The sequence below is a fragment of the Oryctolagus cuniculus genome, chromosome 5 (assembly GCF_964237555.1).
Source record: "Oryctolagus cuniculus chromosome 5, mOryCun1.1, whole genome shotgun sequence".
Classification (NCBI taxonomy): domain Eukaryota; kingdom Metazoa; phylum Chordata; class Mammalia; order Lagomorpha; family Leporidae; genus Oryctolagus; species Oryctolagus cuniculus.
Genome location: NC_091436.1, coordinates 21,239,057 through 21,258,867, shown reverse-complemented (window position 1 = coordinate 21,258,867; position 19,811 = coordinate 21,239,057). Strand labels below are relative to the sequence as shown.

The following is a 19,811-nucleotide window of genomic DNA, read 5'->3' as shown; positions in this document are numbered from 1 at the left end:
GATAAATAAATAAATAAGTAAATCTTTTTAAAAAGGAGAGAGAGAAAAATCATCACTGGATGTGCATTTGGCATAGCAGTTAATCCCACTTCAGATATCCATATCCCATATCAGAATGCCTGAGTTCAAGTTCCAGTTCCACTTCAGATTCCAACTTCCTGCACCCTGGGAGACAGCGGTGATGGCACAAGTACTTGGGTCCCTGCCACCCACGTAGGAGACCTGGATTGAGTTCTGGGCTCTTGGCTTTGGCCTGTCTCAAAGCTGGCTGTGGCAAGCATTTAGGCATTTGGTGAGTGAACAAGCAGTTGGGAGATCACTGTCTGTTTGTCCCAATCTCTCTCTATACCTTTCAAATAAATTTTTTTTAAATCATCATTCGTCTTACCTAACAGAGGTAACTAACTACAGATACTGTTTGGATGGCATTTTCACTCATTTTCTGTTTCACTAACAGAATATTTTATGATTCACTTATTTACAAGGAAAACGGGCTTATTTAACTTATGGTTGTAAAAATTGGTAAGTTTAAGTTCTAGGCTCCTGCAGCAGATGAGGCCCATTGTGCTGGTTGGCTCTCCCTGCAGAGAGGGACACATATGGAAACGAAGTCACACTATGTTTATAACAGAACCAATCTCAAGGTAACCCATTAACCCATTCATCCAGTTATCCATGAAGGGACGAATCCATTCATGCAGGCAGAGCCCTCATGGTGCACCCACCTCTTAAATTCCAGCTGGTCTCACCTTTTAATACCTCATAATAGGGATTACTTTCAACATGAATTTTCATGGAGATATTCAAACAATAGCAGGCAGATTCACCAATACTCTGTGAAACATATAAAAGGACTTCAGAAAGATTCAATGTAATTAAAAAGAAAATTTTTGGTGTCTGAAATTTTGAAATCTATACATAGTTTTTCATAGTTCATGTTTTTCATGAATTTTGAAGTGCTCTCATATATATGGATTTCAAATTTGGGGGCATAAAACTAAAATTATATGTTAATTCCATTTTCTATGAAATTTTGAAGTACCTTGAAAACCCGCTTTTTAAAAGCAAGGAAAGATTACACATAATGCTTCCCTATCACCTTGGATCTCCACTTCAAGAACTGAACTAACATACAAATATTATTTTATTTTATAATCAACAGTCATGAAAACAAAACTCAATAATTTATTGAACTCACAAGAGAGTTTGGTAAAGTTGCAGGATGTAAAATCAACACACAAATATCAATAGCCTTTGTATACACAGGCAATGATATGGCTGAGAAAGAATTTGTAAGATCAGTCCCATTCACAATAGCTAGAAACAAATTCAATACCTTGGAATTAATTTAATCAAAGAGGTGAAAAATCTCTGCAATGAAAATTACAGAGCACTAAATAAAGAAATAGAAGAAGACACACACACAAAAATGAAAAAATCTTCCATGTTCATGGATTGGAAGAATTAATATCATCAAAATGTCCATACTACCAAAAGCGATTTACAGATTTAATGTGATCCCAATCAAAATACCAATGATATTGTTCTCAGATCTAGGAAAAAATGATGCTAAAATTCATATGGAAACACAAGAGACCCAGAATAGCTAAAGCAATCTTAAACAACAAAATCATAGCCAGAGCATCACAACTGATTTGAAGACATACTTACAGGGTAGGTATAATCAGAATGGCCTAGAAATGGCACAAAAATAGACATGTAGACCAATGGAACAGAATGAAAACTCTAGAAATCAATCCACACATCTACAACCAAATAATTTTTGACAAAGGAGTTAAAATCAATCTTGGGGAAAAGGACAGTCTCCTCAACAAATGGTGCCAAGAAAATTGGATCTCTGTGTGCAAAAGTATGAAATAAGAGCCTTAGATTATACCTTATACAAAACACAACTCACAATAGATCAAGAATCTAAATCTATGTCCTGATATCATCAAATTACTAGAGGAGAACATTAGAGAAACTCAGCAAGATATCGGCATAGAAAAAGTCTTCTGGGTAAAGACCCCAGAAGCACAAGCAATCAAAGCCAAAACTAACAAACGGGGTTAAATCAACCTGAAAATCTCTTGCACTGCAAAGGAAACACTCAGCAAAGCAAAGAGCTGATAGAATGGAAGAAAATATTTGCAAACTCTGCAACTGATAAAGATTAACATCCAGAATCTACAAAGAGCTCAAGAAACTCAACAACAACAAAACAAACAATCCAGTTAAGATATGGGCAAAAAACTTGAACAGGCATTTTTCAAAAGATGAAATTCAAACAGGCAACAGACACATGAGAAAATGCTCAGGATCATTAGCCATCAGGAAAATGCAAATTAAAACCACAATGAAATTTCACCTCACCCCATTAAAAGTGGCTCTCTTACAGAACTCAACAAACAATAAATGCTGGGATGGATGTGGGCAAATCAGTACCCCAATACACTGCTGGTGGAAATGTAAACTGGTACAGCCATTGTGGAAAACAATATGGAGTTTCCTCAGAAATCTGAAAATAGATATAGCATATGACCCAGCTATCCCACCCCTGGGAATTTACCCAAACAACATGAAATCAGCATATAAAAGCAATCTGTACCCCATCTTTAGTGCAGTTTAATTAACAATATCTAAGATATGAAATCAACCAGATGTCCATCAACCAATGATCAGATAAAGAAAATATCGTGTATATATACCCTATAGAATGCTACTCAGCCATAAAAAACAATGAAATCCTGTCTTTTGCAACAAAATGGATTCAACTGGAAACTATTATACCTAGTGAAATAAGCCAGTCACAAGAAGACAAATATATTTTCCCTGATCTGCAGTAACTAACAGAGTATACAAAAATGTAATGTAGATTAGTTAAATATTTAAAATTTAAAATGTTAAATTGTTAAATTTGTAATTTAAAATTGTTAAAAATGTAATGTAAATTAGTTAAATTTTGAGATTTGATTATTGTTTGCAGCCTTTGTTTCTATTGTTGAAGAAAAGTGTTTTTTCTTATTATTATTTGTTGAATTCTTTACTTAGTGGAGGGTTAAGCTTATGATTATAAAATAAACTGAAAGTATGTCATTCTAAAAATTAAAAGAATGTGTAGGAAAGGAGGAGGGAGGGTGTGAGCATGGGCAGGAGAAGGATTATGTGGGAAGTATCACTATGCACCTAAATCTGTATATATGAAATACATGATAGTTGTTCACCTTATATAAATAAAAATTTTTAAATAGTCAATAATTAGAATTTATTTTAACTGCTATTTTCATGTGTCATTTCCTAATGTCACCACATAATATCTACAATACAGTTTTTTTTTTTTTTTTTTGACAGGCAGAGTGGACAGTGAGAAAGAAGACAGAGAGAAAGGTCTTCCTTTGCCGTTGGTTCACCCTCCAATGGCCGTCATGGCCAGCATGCTACAGCCAGCGCACCACGCTGATCCGATGGCAGGAGCCAGGTGCTTCTCCTGGTCTCCCATGGGGTGCAGGGCCCAAGCACTTGGGCCATCCTCCACTGCACTCCCTGGCCACAGCAGAGAGCTGGCCTGGAAGAGGGGCAACCAGGACAGAATCCGGCACCCTGACCGGGACTAGAACCTGGTGTGCCGGCACTGCAAGGTGGAGGACTAGCCTAGTGAGCCATGGCGCCGGCCTACAATACAGTTTTAATGGCTTCTCATTATTTCAGGTTTTGCATGCATTGTATATTGTAATTAATTTATGTAACCCTAAATTGTGGATATATGGACCTATTACCATTTTGGATAACATGATAATAAACCAATGCACAACCTCATTAACAAATCTCCAGATAGTTACATTAAAATATATTTTGTATGGACACTATGAGAAACAGTGACTTGATCAGCCCTTGTCCTGAATGTTGATGAACAACTTAATACTTTATCCCTTTTAGTATTTTTTTGTCCTACTTAATACTATTGATTGAACTCTTTAATCAGCACACAATTATTCTTAGGTGTTTAAATTTAACTGAAAAGTGATCCCTGTTAAATATTAGAGTGGGAATAAGAGAGGGAGGAGATGTACAGTTTGCGACATGCTCAATCTGACTTGCCCCAAATGGTAGAGTTAGAAACATGCCAGGGGATTTCAATTCAATCCCATCAAGGTGGCATGTACCAATGCCATCTCACTAGTCAAAGTGATCAATTTCAGTTCACAACTGATCATACTGATAGGTCTAAGAGTCAAAGGGATCACATAAACAAGACTAGTGTCTGTTCATACTAACTGATAGAATTAAAAAGGGAGAGAATGATCCAACATGGGAAGTGGGATACACAGCAGACTCATAGAATGGCAGATGTCTTAAACAGCACTCTGGCCTCAGGATCAGCCCCTAAGGCATTTGGATCTGGCTGAAGAGTCCATGAGAGAATTTCAGGCACGTGAAGCCAGGACACTGTGGCAAAAACAAAACAAAACAAAACAAACAAAAAAGAAAAAAACAAAAACAAAACAAAAAAAAACCAAACAAACCACCTCAATGAAAGACTCTGCAAGTCAACTCCCAGTGGAAAGAATGGTTAATCAAAGAAGGAGATACCTTTCTCTGAAGGGAGGAGAGAACTTCCACTTTGACTACGACCTTGTCTAAATAATATTGGAGTTGCAAAATAAAAAGGCTTCCAAAGCCTTGGCAACTCATGACAAGAGCCTAGGGTGATTACTGACACCATAAATAAGAGTGTCAATTTCTTAAGTCAACAACAGGAGTTACTGTGCACTTACTCCTCAAGTAGGATCTCAGTCCTTAATGTGTTGTACAATGTGAATTAATGCTATAACTAGTACTCAAACAGTATTTTTCACTTTGTGTTTCTGTGTGGGTGCAAACTTTTGAAATCTTTACTTAATATATATGAAATTGAACTTCTGTACGTAAAGGTAATTGAAAATGAATCTTGATGTGAATGGAATGGGAGAGGGAACAGGAGATGGGAGGTTTGTGGGGGGGAGGAAAGTTATGGGGGTGGGGAAGCCACTGTAATCCATAAGCTGTACTTTGGAAATTTATATTTGTTAAATAAAAGTTAAAAAATTATATTTTGTAATCAAAGATAAATATGTTTTATATTTTTGGACAATATATGTGTGTATAGCTAAAATATTTGTATAATATATAAATATATTGATAAACAATGTATAGTTTTATCATTTTTATGTTTGATTTTTCTCTTCAAACACTATTAACTATATCAACTTTGACTAATTTAAAAGGCAGATAAGATATGACTGTATTTTAATTTGTGCTTTTTGATAACTAGTGAGGTCAGTATTATATAATTTTTCTTGAATTTTCACAATGTGCCAGACAGTGGGTGACTGAAGTGAAAGAATATTAGAAATGGGAGGGGGAGATGGTTTGTTGGTTTCTGCCTTCTTGGAAAATTATATTTATTTTCTTACTAATCTATAAAACATCTTTACATATTAGCTGTCACATGTTGCTAATGCTTTTGCTAATTTTCCTTTTTAAATGTTATGTGTGGTAGCTGTGGTTTTATGGAGATTTAAGTAAGAAATAGTCTCTGTTTTCTGAGGTGGGATTTATACCTAAAGAGAATTTCCTCACCAAAAATACCCAGCCATTCATTTTCTTTTGTTTTCATCCTTCAAATAAATTTCACATTTGGATTTTATTTTGATATTGACATGGGGTTTTAGAAGGTTATATTAATCAATTAATTATCCCAGAACCAGGTGTCAATGACTTGTCATGCTTTCATTGTTCTGTATCTCATATTTTATTATGAACTAATATTTTATAAGCATCAGTGCCTAAGATTTTTGATCTGTTCCATTGTTATTTCTTATTTGGATCAATGTAACAGTCTTCATTATTCAAATTTTATAATATACTTTGATATATGACAATGCCAGTCCTAGCTTTTTCTTCATTTCTTGGCTATTTTTAATATTTTCTTTCTCCTGTTCCAAGATCACTCTATTAAGACCTAACAAACATAAATGTTCCCATTAGCACTCTGAGTGGGATTGCCATAGTTTCCTTTTTGGCTGTAACTGTGTTATATGAGGTTTCACTCACCTCTGTTCCAAGTTGCTAATCAACTCTTCCTAATCGTCTTTAACTCACAGTCCTTTAACACACCTGACTCTGAAATTGCCACCTGACTTAATCAGCCCTCACCCTGACTGTTGATGAGCAACTTAATATGTTATCCCTCTTAGTATTTTTTGTTTGTTTGTTCTACTTAATACTTTTGGTTGAATACTGTAATCAATACACAATTCTTCTTAAGTGCTGGAACTTAACTGAAAAGTGATCACTGTGAAATATAAGAGTGGAGTAAGAGAGGGAAGAGATGTGCAATTCGGGACATCCTCAAGCTGACTTACCTCAAATGGTAGAGTTAGAAACATACCAGGGGATTCCAATTCAATCCCATCAAGGTGGCATGTACCAATGCCATCTCACTAGTCCCAGCGATCAATTTCTGTTCACAATTGATCATAATGATAGGACTAAGAGCCAAAGGGATCACATAAACAAGACTAGTGTCTGCAAATACTAGCTGATAGAATAAAAAAGGGAGAGAACTATCCAACATGGGAAGTGAGATACACAGCAGACCCATAGAATGGCAGATGTCCTAAACAGCACTCTGGCCTCAGAATCAGCCCTTAAGGCATTTGGATCTGGCTGAAAAGCCCATGAGAGTATTTCAGGCATGGAAAGCCAAGACACTCTGGGGCAAAAAAAAAAAAAAAAAAAAAACCTAAATGAAAGATCTCGGCGAGTAAGATCCCAGTGGAAAGAATGGTTAATCAAAGAAGGAGGTACCTTTCTCTGAAGAGAGGAGAGAACTTCCACTGTGACCATAGCCTTGTCTAAATATGATCAGAGTCAGTGAACTCAGGGGGCTTCCATAGCCTTGGCAGCTCATGACAAGAGCCTAGGGTGATTACTAAGGCCATAAACAAGAGTGTCAATTTGTTAAGTCAACAACAGGAGTCACTGTGCACTTACTCCTCATGTAGGTCCTCTGTCCTTAGTGTGCTGTACATTGAGATTTAATGCTATAACTAGTACTCAAACAGTATTTTTCACTTTATGTTTCTGTGTGGGAGCAAACTGTTGAAATCTTTACTTAATGTATGCTAAACTGATCTTCTGTATATAAAGAGAATTGAAAATGAATCTTGATGTGAATGGAAGGGGAGAGGGAGTGGGAAAGGGGAGGGTTGCGGGTGGGAGGGACATTATGGGGGGGAAGCCATTGTAATCCATAAGCTGAACTTTGGAAATTTATATTCATCAAATAAAAGTTAAAAAAAAAAAAAAGAACAGGATTGAAGCAAAATATCTCTTCGGCAAAGAATTCAAACTACTCACAATGAAAACAAAAGGGCTGTACAGTCCTGCTACAAAGCACAGGATGAAGGGCCTGAAAAGCTGAAAGTCAAGAAGCTTGTAAACATTCAAGGGGCCCCTTTATAGGATGTTATCTATGTCTTCTTATGTATTGCTCTCAACCTTATCCATTCTAATTGCTTAATTTCTCAATCCCAGCTTCTGTGCATCTAGTGATCAGCATGAGGTTGGTATTCAAACTACAACTGGCAATGTTAGAGGATGACTTCCTGTCTCTATACATTTCCTAGAAGAGGTATCCGGAAGCCTAAGCCATCTTGGAAGAATAATCACTAAAGAACCTTCTGTGGTTTTCCGTATTTGATCTTGCCCCACATATAATGCCGAGGTTTCCTTTGCAAAGACTGCTCCTGAAAATACGTGTGAAGAACAAAATTTCATAGAGGGCATTGTGGCACAGTGGGCTAAACTGCCACTTGGGACATCTGCATCCCAAATCAGAGCACAAGTTCAAGTCCCAGCTACTCTGCTTCTGATCCAGCTTCCTGTTAATGCACCTGGAAAGGCAGTGTTTCTTTTTCAACTTTTAGTTAATAAATATAAATTTCCAAAGTACAACTTTTGGAATATAGCAGTCTTCCCCCCATAACCTCCCTCCCACCCACAACCATCCCATCTCCCACTCCCTCTCCCATCCCATTCTTCATCAAGATTCATTTTCAATTACCTTTATATACAGAAGATCAATTTATTATATACTAAGTAAAGATTTCAACAGTTTACATCCACACAGATACACAATGTATAAAATACTGTTTGAGTAGTAGTTTTACTCTAATGTGCATAGTACAACTGCTTGGGTTCCTACCATCCATGTAGGAGACACAGATGGAGTTCCTGGATCCTGACTTCAGCCTGGATCAGTGTCTGCTCTTAGAGGCATTTGAGGAGTGAATCAATGAATGGAGGATCTCTCTCTTTCTCTCTCTCTCTCTCTCTCTCTCCCTCTCCCTCGCTCTCTCCCTCTCTCTTTCTCCCTCCCTCATTCTCTGTCATTCTGCCTTTCAAACGAATAAATAATTCTTTAAACAAGAAACACCAAAGTTCTCCTTGAATTATTATACCCAGAATCACAAGGGGCTCAAGGCCAGAAAAATCTGTCTCAACCCTGCAGGCATCACACTTTGGCTGGCTCTCAATGCAGTCAGCACTGGCCAATGGACCTTTAATTCCAAGATCTTCAAAACCCTCTTTCCCAAAGCCTGTGAAATATATTTTTTCTCTAATTTCAAGTGGCAATTGCTGTATAACTAGATATAATTTAATTTATATGTAAATGAAATTATATTTTCATTTATGTTTCAACCAAAGCTGAAAAACTCCACTATATCTAGCTTATTAAAAAAAAGATAGAATAGAATGAGTTTTCTTTCACAGACCAAAGAGAGAAATCTAAATTATATTTATACTTTAAAGTGTAATGGCATGATTACATTGAATCAGACTTGTGACATTATCTAAAATGCCTAAAGATTTCTTGCTCAGCAAATTTTCAGTCCACATTTCTCATTAAACGCTTGTGAACTCATTGTACATTTTCTTCTTTCTAATACCATACTGATATCATAGTTGTGGCACATTTTCATGGCAATGTAAGGAAATAACTGCTTGTTTCATAACAACTTTATTAAATGTAGACTTCACTTGGACTTCATGGAAGCATTTAGCTATTATTTTGCTGTATTTATGTTTAAATTAAGTTTAAAATTTCTTTCTCCTGGATCGCTTTCATGGAGCATTCTCCTCCTGCTAGTGTGATATTATAGAAGTTGGCAAAACTTATTTAACATAGAGACTCCAATGGTCATGCAATTAAAATTTATATAATTTGATTAAACAAATAAATGCTCAGGACATATGATTAAGTTAATACCCTTTGTGCAATGAATTAATGCAAAATAGGTGAGGAGTTTAATTATAAAAAGCCTAAGGTTAACTTACAAAATAAGTGAAAATATATCAAAAAATTTGAGTGTCTCTAATGATAATTAACATTTACACAGTTTTAATTTTATTCATCTTTACAATCACTTTAAGCTAGATACTATTCTCCCCATTTCAGAGATGAAGAAGTTGGGGTGTAGGAAGTTAAAGTAATCTGCCCAAAGTAACATAATTAACAGCATCAGAGTCAGGTTTCAAGCTCTTATCATTTGGCTACAAGTTCATGTCTATAACCAAGATGCAATACTTTTCCTAAAACTTATTCCAGCCAGTCTTCCATCCCAGTATTACAATCTCCTGACCTTGCTAAACTTCTGATTTCAAAAGAACCAGTTCACATAGCTAGGCAACATGGATTTCACAGAATGTCTTGCAGTAATACATCAAGCTCCTTCTTTCCCCCTAATGTAACTGACAGACATAAGGTCCTGTCCAAATTAAATTGTCAGTTAATAAAAATGCAGAATCCCCAAGTAAATTTGAATCTGAAGTACACACAATTTTATTAATATTAAGTGTGTCCCAGAAATAGCTTTGGCATATTTAGAATAAAAAGTTGTTTGCTGCTTATCTGCAATTCAAATTTATTTATCTAAGTAATGGGCAACTCTATTCTGAAGCTACTTCATTCTCAAATAGTGTCCACTCAACAGGAAGAAAACACTCATATGCAAATGTGAAAGCCCTTCCTGAGCCAACACTGCGGTGATGCCAAGAATTAGTCTGACTCCACAGTCACCTGAGCCTTGTTATGTGCTTGTGCCTCTTCATCCCCTCTAGGCAGCAAACCAGCTACCATTTGCTAGCAGCTCCTCAGGCCAGGTACACCAAGCACTATGAATTAATGGGCTAAATTATAGAAAATATCCATTTCTTATATTTCAACCAAAGTCTGAGTCATAGAAGGTAAGGAATTTGAAGGGAAAGTAATAGCAAAAATTGTCATAACCCTCAATGGTCATTATCACTCCAAACATACCCTGGTCCTAATCCAAAGTTGAATGAATCATTCAAAACTCTATAATAAAAGGAATGTCCTTCTCATTCTATTACCACTTGGGTGTTCAGGCTCCGTCACAAAATGTAAAGGCCATAAGGACACAGTCTTTGAACATCTGAGGACAGAATCTGGATACTTTGCATCTGACATCTTAAAGCTTACACCAGGTGTCAGGCCAAACTGCATGATTCCATATAAGGTTAATTACTGAGTTCCCATCATGGGTTTCACAGTGACCTTGAAAAATATTGTCACTTGAGGTTTGCCAAGTCAAAATTCACATAGAGTACTATTTAATTGATGCATTGAGTTTAAAAGCAGTCAGCTCTATCATATTAGCTCTGTGTTGGTCACATCGCAAGTGGTCAATAAATAATTTGTGGACTGATTGAGGTGATACTGGAAAAAAATACTGGATAATTCTCTTTGCTATATGACTAGATGTCCTCTGCAAGGGTGAACTCAGCAGAGCACAGCAGGCCAACAGAAAGCAATTGGAAGAACTGCTGAAAATTATTCAGTGAGAGCAAAAAAGAAGAGAAACACATTATCTGTATTCTACGCTGGGTGTATAAGCATTTGAAATCGAGTTGTCACAGCAGTGAGAACACAGAAAAGTGCCCAGGACTGGGGGTTTGGAGATGGGTTTTGGTCCTCTGCCAATAACCAAGTGTGAGACCTTAGGAAAGTTTATCAACATTCTCTCTGGAAATTTGGCTCAATGTTTTCTAAGGTCACCTCTATTCTTTTATTTTATATTTTTTCTTCTTACTAAGGTTTATATACATTTAAACATCAAGAAAATGAAGACTTCTGCCTGTTTTGAAATATTGATTTGCTGTTTAATTCCTCAATTTTTATAAACAGATTATACACCTGAAAAATGTGATATAATTTCTATTGACTACTCCAGGTACTAAGGGAGTTCAGATAATTGGGTTAATCAGTATAGCTCCAGCACTGCCATACAATCAATCCTTCTTGTATTCACTCACTCTTTTATTCAGTAGCCACTTAAACTTTAGTCAGTAAATATTTAATTTTGATTAAGAATCTACTACATACTACATATTGAACCAAGTGTTGGTGAGAAGGTCCCTTATAGTCTCATCAGAGAAACATGAATATAAACAGATTTCAACCAATCATGGTAACTGATGCCACAGAGATGTTTACAAAGAGCAATGGTAGTATAGCAGGAAGGCAACCTTCCCCTAACAACCAAAACAGGGAACACTTGAAATATGAAGTTGCCAGAAAAAGGAACTAGAAAAGGCATTCCAGGCAGAAAGCCAGAAAGAATGAGATTATTCTGCACTGATATGAACAATTGATAAGGGCTTGAGAGTTGAAGAAGGCTAGGGGCTAAATCTGACGGAAAAAAAAAATCCCGGGATGAAGAGATAAATGAGGACAAAAAGTAGAAAGGAATTATCAAAACTTACAAAATAGCGATTTATGTTTGTAGGGCAAATGTGGGAATTCTCAAGAACATAAGTTTCTGCCATACAGAAAATCTTAGTGAACAGCATACAGGACTCTATGACATTCCATAGGATATTCTGTAGAGCAAGACATGTGGTCACAGTATCAACCAATGATAATATATCAAATATCTCATTTGCCTTAACACTTCTTCACAGTGCTTATTTCTCCTTTACCCCACTCTATAGTTGCCCTTCCTTTCCCAGCAAGTACTCCCTTGCTGGGAGTACTTGTGAAACCCTATTAGTTACAACTTTAAGAACCCTGTCTTTCCATGTTTAATGACTTTGGACTTAAGAAAAGATAATTTATTCTGCAGATATTATTCAAGCTCGTATTTCCATCCTTGAATAAAGAGTAAATTTCTTATGTGTTTCAACCTTGTCAATGCCTAGGCAATGTTCGGCATATCAAAGTTGAAAATCCCATCCAATATCTTGGAGTAATCTCCATATTTCACACTAACCTCATAAACACTCATATTTTCAGTGGCCTTGTGAAACTTCAGCAAATAATAGAATTTATTTCATATTTTTATTATATTTTACACTTAAAAAAACCTTCAAATTGGCTCCTAAATCTTAAAGAAACCGTTTCTCTCTCTACTAGAATGAATTAAGGTGCTAGAATAGAAACAGATGGAAAGAAGGGATATAATTAGAAATCAGCAGGAATCGTGCCTTTCCTATTTGTATTGCATGGTCCCTTTTATTGAGTATAATGCATGAGCTTGAGTGTAATGTGTAATGTGGTCATCAATTTTAATTTTGCCAGCCTTGCATCTGACTCTTACTGCCATTCCCATCTTTATCTTCAAAGGGCACAGCCAGGATGATTATCACAGCCACCAGATCATTCTCCTATAATGCCACTGAATTTGATCAACCTGTCCTTGTGATTTGGGATCACAAGTAGAAAGCTATTGTACTCATTTTGATAAATACCTTTCCACAAGAACACAAAGAATTTCAGAAGGATAGTAATCATATCTGTTATATAACCCATTTCACACAAATATTCTATTCTGGTCCACATTTAAACAGTTATACCACTTGGGATTGCAGGATCCTGCCTCTGCTTAAAGCAGGGTTTACATCTTCAATTGAGGGCGGAAGAAAAGAAAGCCATCTCACTGAAAGATCTCTCTGATGTTTGAATGTTTCACCTTTAAATAACTGTCCTATATGCATATAATATCTAGAAATTCCTTTCCCTCCAATGTCGTGTTTCTACATTTTTACCACACTCAAGCTAAGTAAGTGCAAGAATCAGTAGTTAGTGCTAAAATTCATGAATAAATGTGATTCTAATCAGTGTTTAGTTCAAGGAAGATGATTTCAGCACAAGTCTGCAAGGGCACATTTGCTGAATTACCAAGTTCAGTCAGTGGATGTCTACAGTCTCACAGTCCAGTTGACATTCCCCCAAGAAATGATAGTCAAGGCATTTTTAAAATGTAGGCTTATAGTTATTTCCTTTTCTTTAAAATGTGAATAAGTCCACTTGTTGTCTGAACATAACCTACCATCTGAAGAATGTCTTTCCTTTGAGACAGCAAAACACACAAGTAATTCTACCAGTTATCCTAATGAAGGTAGGAAGGAAAACTTTATGCAAACTGGGTTACTGTTTCCTATAATATATTCAAAGCTAAACAGATAAAATTTCTATTTTGGCATTCCTGCTGGCTATATTCCACTTCGCTCATTAATTACAGGCCATTGTTTTTTCTTACCTACTTCCATTACTCATGTAATTTTTCATGGCTATCTTATTTATAAACATATGTACATATTGATCATCTGTACTGCTTAGATAAATCTTTTAGAATTTAATCCTTACCTAAATCCATACTCTTGTGAATATGGCTGACAGCAAATGCCACACAGTTCAGTTCTTCTTTAAAGACCTGTGAGTTTATAGATAACAATAATTATTACAAATAATAGCATTGTGCATTGCAAGCAATTGCTTCTGAATAATCAATATCTATTAACATTCTCACAAGTTATTATGTTTACAAATCAATGAGGATTAACATAAATGAAGCACTAAGAACAATAGGTTAATGGCATGAATCCCCAACTGAAATAAGCCTCATAAGTAAAGAATTCTCATTCTTACTCATCACTGCATTCTCATTGACTAGAACAGTGCCTGGATAATAGGAGGGTTCAAAAAATATTTGTTTAAAAGATGACTGAATACAGTATCATGAAATTATTTTTCTCTTTTTAAATTCCTTTTTAGTAAAGCAACATAGAAAAATATATTTGGGCCAAGAGCAAATGTAGCCTGCATAGTAACAAGATGGATAGGATTTTAAAGTGAATATTTGCCTTTTACAAGAGAATCTATAATGACCTAACTGTTGAAATAACAGTGATTTACAATTGCTGTAAAACCTTACATGCAGCAAGTTGCAGTAACCAAGGAGATCATTGTGTCTGAGCTGACACAAAGAGCAGAACAGAATCTGGGTAAGGACGATAAACTCAAATCATCTGTGACTAAAGGCAGCGTGCCTACCAGCAAAGATCTGATGATCACCGACATCACTCTGATTGGAGGTATTTGGTCCAATGCACTCAGCCTGTGGAGGAAAGCATGTGATATGCCTGGTCCATGGGAAAATCTAGTCCTCCCTGAAGTGTTAACACTTGGTCACCCCGGCACGGAATCTATCAGTCTGGTGACACCTCCATTTTGTCAATGATGCTGAATATCTGAGTTCTGTAACCTTCCTTGAGTGTGATCAGTACAAAGGGAGATGGGACATGAGGCATGTTCTAACAAGACAGTTTTCTATCCAAGTAACTCATGAAGTCAAAGAACTGGATTTTCCAGTTTCTCCTGCTTACCCTTAGCCTGTAAGTGCAAACCAAAGGTGAATTTGACTCCAGAGAACCAGGCTAACTCCCTAATACACTCCCCCTCTCATTTTATTTTACCCACTGCAACAGTCTTGATGAGGCTTTCATTTTGCTAATAGGAAGTAGTTCTGGATGGATATCTTTAAGGTTTTTATTAAATCAGAAGACTGTGGGTTCAAAAAATTATGAAATATCACTGTTAAAAATCCCTACTACATCTTGAACATGAAGATAAATGGAAGAAAAAGCAAAAAAAAAAAAAGGATAAACAAAACAAATTTAAATAGGAAAAAAGTCAACGGTTTCACACCTCTGGGGTTTTCCATCCTTTCAGCTATTTTTACTTGTTAACGCCACCATCTATTCATGGATGTTGTGTTGTTCTCTGCCTGGATGATTTACACAGTGCTGGTCACACTGTCAGCTCCAGCATCACTTTCCCTTCCAAGTACAACCAGAAAAGTGTCATTGGAAAAGCTGCGTTACTCTACATGAAAGACACAAAAGAAAGTACAAACTGGAACATCTAGCCTAGAGGAGCGGGAGGCTAAAAAGAAGACAAGTAATGGTATTGAGAGAGAGGCAAATGCCTGCTGAGCCCACCGGATTTGGTTCAGTTAATAGTAAACTAAACAGAAACATGAAGATTTTATCTGATGTAAAAGATTTAGAATTTAATCTAGCATAACATATTCACTTTACAGCTAGGACACTTATGTTTCAGATATAAACCTCAAAGTTTAATAAAGTGAACTTGAGAATCCACAGCTAACCTGTACAGGAGATAAAAGTACTGAGGACATGGCTAAATGCAGGCAAAGATGATTTTAAGTGATACAAATTAGAATCATTTTAATAACTATGTATTTCTTTTCATATGCATAAAAATGATTAGCAGATCAATTTAGAAGCATAAAATTTCCTGTAGGTGAAAACAAGCAAATCCCACAATGTGGCTAGGAGAAATCCATTCTCTTGGAAATGTGATCTGGCATTTGACTTTGATCTTCACTGTGTCATCTCAGCCATCTCCTTAGAAGCAAGTAGGGCCAGGGTTGGGATAACTGCAGCTTCTCTAAGATGCCAACCATGAAGAAGATTCTCCAAATAGCAGGAGTCTTTTAAGGAAAGGTTACTGAGATGGCAGGAATTTCTCTGGATGTGTCCCTGGGAAAGATTAAATCTAGCTTTCCTTTACAGCTTCATATCTGTGATTTTGACAAAATGGGTAAAGTAGTAATGCCTCCAGAACAATAGCAATATATAAGTGGCAAACAAATAAGGCTGAAGTTAGTCTCTTATTAAATAGGTGAACGTATTAAGTTTAATAGCATTAAAACAGGAAAGGGATGGATAAACTTTGAGGTTGGCATTAATTTAGAGGATGGGGAAGGGGGTAGGTTTTAATCATTATTACTTCTGCACACCATATGAACTAACATTCCTCTCAAATCAATGTAGGTTGTAAATGATAATATTTCAACATTGAGCCCCAGCCCCTCCATGGAAAACACTTATTGTAAGCCTTCTACCTCACCACTGTTCCCTCCCTCATCCCATCCCCTCTGTGACCCTGACCCTGCAGATGATTCCCCTCCCCTCCGCCCCTATCCCTGACCCAAGGAATTCTGGAGTTTCAGCCTGACCCATCTAATTCCTCATTGGATCCCACCCAGCTTCCTCCCACTACCCTATCTCCTCCCACCTCACCTCCTCCCTCCCCTATCTCCCCCTCACATCCGTTCTCGAATTATTCAACCCAAATCCTTCTTTCCATTGAGGGAGGTGGCTGAGTGGAAGGTCTGGTTAGGGTCCATGTGCCCTTCTCTCTATTAGACCTTAGTCAGATTGAAAAACACCTACGGTCATTCTCAGGGAATCCCTCCAGATATCATAAGAGATTTCTCCACCTGACTCAGTGTGGTAAAATGAGAAGGCCACGCCAAGATGACCGCTGGCAACAGAAACTGCCTGGCAATAGGCTGTGATTGGATGGCTTTGGAAATTGCCTGGCAACAAGCTGTGATTGGTTAGGGCATAGACTGCCCCTTGACCAGATTGGCTGCCTTGGTTATATAAGCTGCTGTACCAACTGAAATAAAGGAGTCTGCGGACTGCTCGCCTCTGGCCTGCTTTCACCCAGCTCCCGGGGTCTGTGTGTTGACTCCGTGCCTCTTGACCCCACCATGCTCCTCCTCTCAGAATGAATTCACAGCAACAACTCAGTCTTAGAGTTTAACCTGGAATGATCTCTATTTAGTTTTATCCTCTAACCTAACTCCAGACGACTTTGAACATAACTAGCATGCTGTCAAAGAATATGCAGATGAGATTCACTGCCAGACCCTAGACAGACACCCAGAGGCTGCTTGAGCTGTCCCCAGAGCCAACCCTAACCCAAAATGGACTTACCATCCCAACAAAGGGACCCAGGGCTACATGCCTAAGACCACAAGATCTCATGCCTAATGGTAGCTATGGATAAGAACAGCCATAAACAAGTAAATTATGAGAAGATCCAAGAGGTCACCCAGGAACCCAATGAAAACTCTGCTGTATTTATGTTCTGCCTTACAGTTAAGTTTAACAGAAATGAGATGTCATGTGCCAGAGGGGTTTGAAGAGAGGGTTATTCCAGAAAGGGAGGTCACCCTCCCTGGGGGCAGTCCAACTTCCAGTGACCCCATTGCTGCACTTGGGACAGGAGGTAGGGGGAGGTCTCGGATTAGGGAAACTTCTGGCCCAATGTCCAGTATAGCCACATTTAATACAGGCTCCAGGAGGACTAGAGCCTTGAGCTGAGGTGGACTTCAAGTTGGAGCAGGCCTTAGCCTAGCGTCCATCATTGCTATAATGATAACAGGGCCCCTTAGATTTGGCACTTGCCTTGCGACTGGGGTCTTGGTATATTACAGCAAGCATCTGAAACTTAAGTTTTCTGTTTCCTTTGAGTCCTTAATTCCTCATCTTTATTGTTAAAAACACAAAAAGTTGCATCTACGGGGTTCCTCTGGGGAGTTTGTGGACCATCTTGTAATTTTTGGAGTTTGCAATGGATACCTGGAGCTGACTAGACAAAAAGTTGGAATTTAAAAATTTCCCTCTGGGAAATTGGGATTGGTTAGTATTCTTAACAGAATGAGGAGAACCAGGTTCCACAGCCCCCATCACAGATGAGTCTAGGGACCCGAAGGTAATAGGGGCAGTGTCTGGCAAGTGAGCATCGTTCTTGGTAGACACTGGGGCTAGTTTATCTGTTTTAAATGAATATTGCAGTCCATTCTTTCCATCCTCAGTCTCTATTGTTGACATGAAAGGCCTTGTTGAAATGCCTAATAAGAAGCCTCCCATATATTACTCCTTCCTTTCTCACCTTTCCTAACTGCCCCACCTCCTTTTGAGGCAAGGACCTTCTTAGCCTGGGGGCACCTATCTCCATTCCCACCAGGGATAAAGCACAAACCTTTATATTTCACATTACAGACCTTCCTCTCCCTATCTCTCTACCCCAGACTCCCTCTCTTCCCTTGGTTAATCCTCTAGTGTTGGATACCTCCCACCCAGTAATCACCACCCAGTATACCCCCATTCGTGTATCTCTAAAAGACCCTACAAAAATTATTACTGTTCTCCAATATTCTTTAAGCCCAGCAAGCCACAGAGGTCTAAAATCTATTATGCACCACCTCCTCTGAGCTAACATGCTCATTCCCATTCACTCCCCCCATAACACAGCTATACTTCTGGTCAAAAAAACCAGATGGCTCTTATCATTTACTACAGGACCTCCAACATATTAATACTGCTGTCCATACCAAGTTGTGCCAAACCCCTATACTCTCCTCTCCCAAATACCCCGTGACTTCTTTCTTGACCTAAAAGATGTTGTTTTTTTGTTTTTTTTTTTTTTTTTTTTTTTCACAATTCCTCTCGACACATCTTCCCAACCACTCTTTGCCTTTACCTGGTCTGACCCCGATACTCGTTTTACTCAACAGCTCACCTGCACAGTGTTACCTCAAGGTCTCCCGCACAGAGGACACTTTCTGGGACAGGCACTCCAGGCAGATCTGGCCTCTATTAACCTTTCATCCAGCACCCTTCTTCAATATGTTGACGATCTTCTATACTATAGCCCCTTCTAAGAGACTTGTCTTAGACATACTACTAGTCTTTTGAACTTTCTAGCTGAGAAAGGTTATAGGGAATCTCAAAAGAAGGCTCAGATAATTTCCACTTCTGTCACCTTCCTGGGACTTCTCATGATGCCAAACACTTGTGTAATTTCTCCAGCCTGAAAACAGGCAATACACTCTCTTCTTTTCCCACATACTAAGTGTGACCTCCTCTCTTTCTTGGGACTCATGGGATACTTTGCATCTGTATTTCAGACTTTTCTCTTATTGCTAAACCTCTCTATGAAGCTACCAAGGGCAATCTAGATGAGCCTTTGCAAGAAACTTCTTGCCTAGAAACTTCATTCCAAACCCTAAAAAAAAGCTCTTCTACAAGCACCTGCCCTAAGCCTTCCTAAAACACTTAAACCATTCCTACTCTATATTACTACTCTGAGGAGCAAGCACTAGGCCTCCTGGCCCAAAAGGCTGAAAACTCTATTAAACCTGTGGCCTATTTCTCCAAACAATTACATGGGGTTTATCAAGGTTTGCCCCAATGCCTAAGGGTCCTGGCCACAGCAGCACATCTCACACCTGAGGCCCAGAAGCTGGCCCTTTATCAATTCCAACAAATCTAGTCCTTCCACAGGTTGTAAGACCTCGTCAGCCACTGGGATTTTCAATCTATATTGCCATCTCATGTCTAAGTTCTTCACTCTACCCTTCTCCAGCCCACCGTTACCTATGGCCACTGTTCTTCTCTCAACCCAGCCACTCTCCTCCCCACCACTGTATCTGATCCCCTCGAACCCCAATCCTGTTCTGACTTCCTTAATTTTTCCCTGACTACATTTCACCACCTCACAGACACTCCTATTCCTAAAACTCCGGATTGGTTCATTGATGCAGTGTTTCTAAAACTCCCCCTTTTCCCACTGGATATGAAATAAC

The 19,811-nt window shown here is 38.0% G+C and overlaps 1 long non-coding RNA gene across 2 annotated transcripts in view; it reads right to left on the bottom strand.

Moving 5' to 3' along the window:
• Positions 1–345: 345 nt before the first annotated feature.
• Positions 346–19,811, bottom strand: part of LOC127493120 (uncharacterized) — a 385,519-nt gene continuing 366,053 nt past the window's right edge. Inside the window, exons 5-6 of one of the 2 annotated variants that reach the window (XR_011388475.1) lie at positions 13,712–13,778; positions 346–834 (exon numbers count right to left, since the gene is read on the bottom strand). This is a non-coding gene — a long non-coding RNA (uncharacterized lncRNA). Of the gene's footprint in view, positions 835–11,593; positions 13,779–19,811 lie in introns of those variants that run through there. The other variant, XR_007923156.2, reaches the window with a different exon arrangement.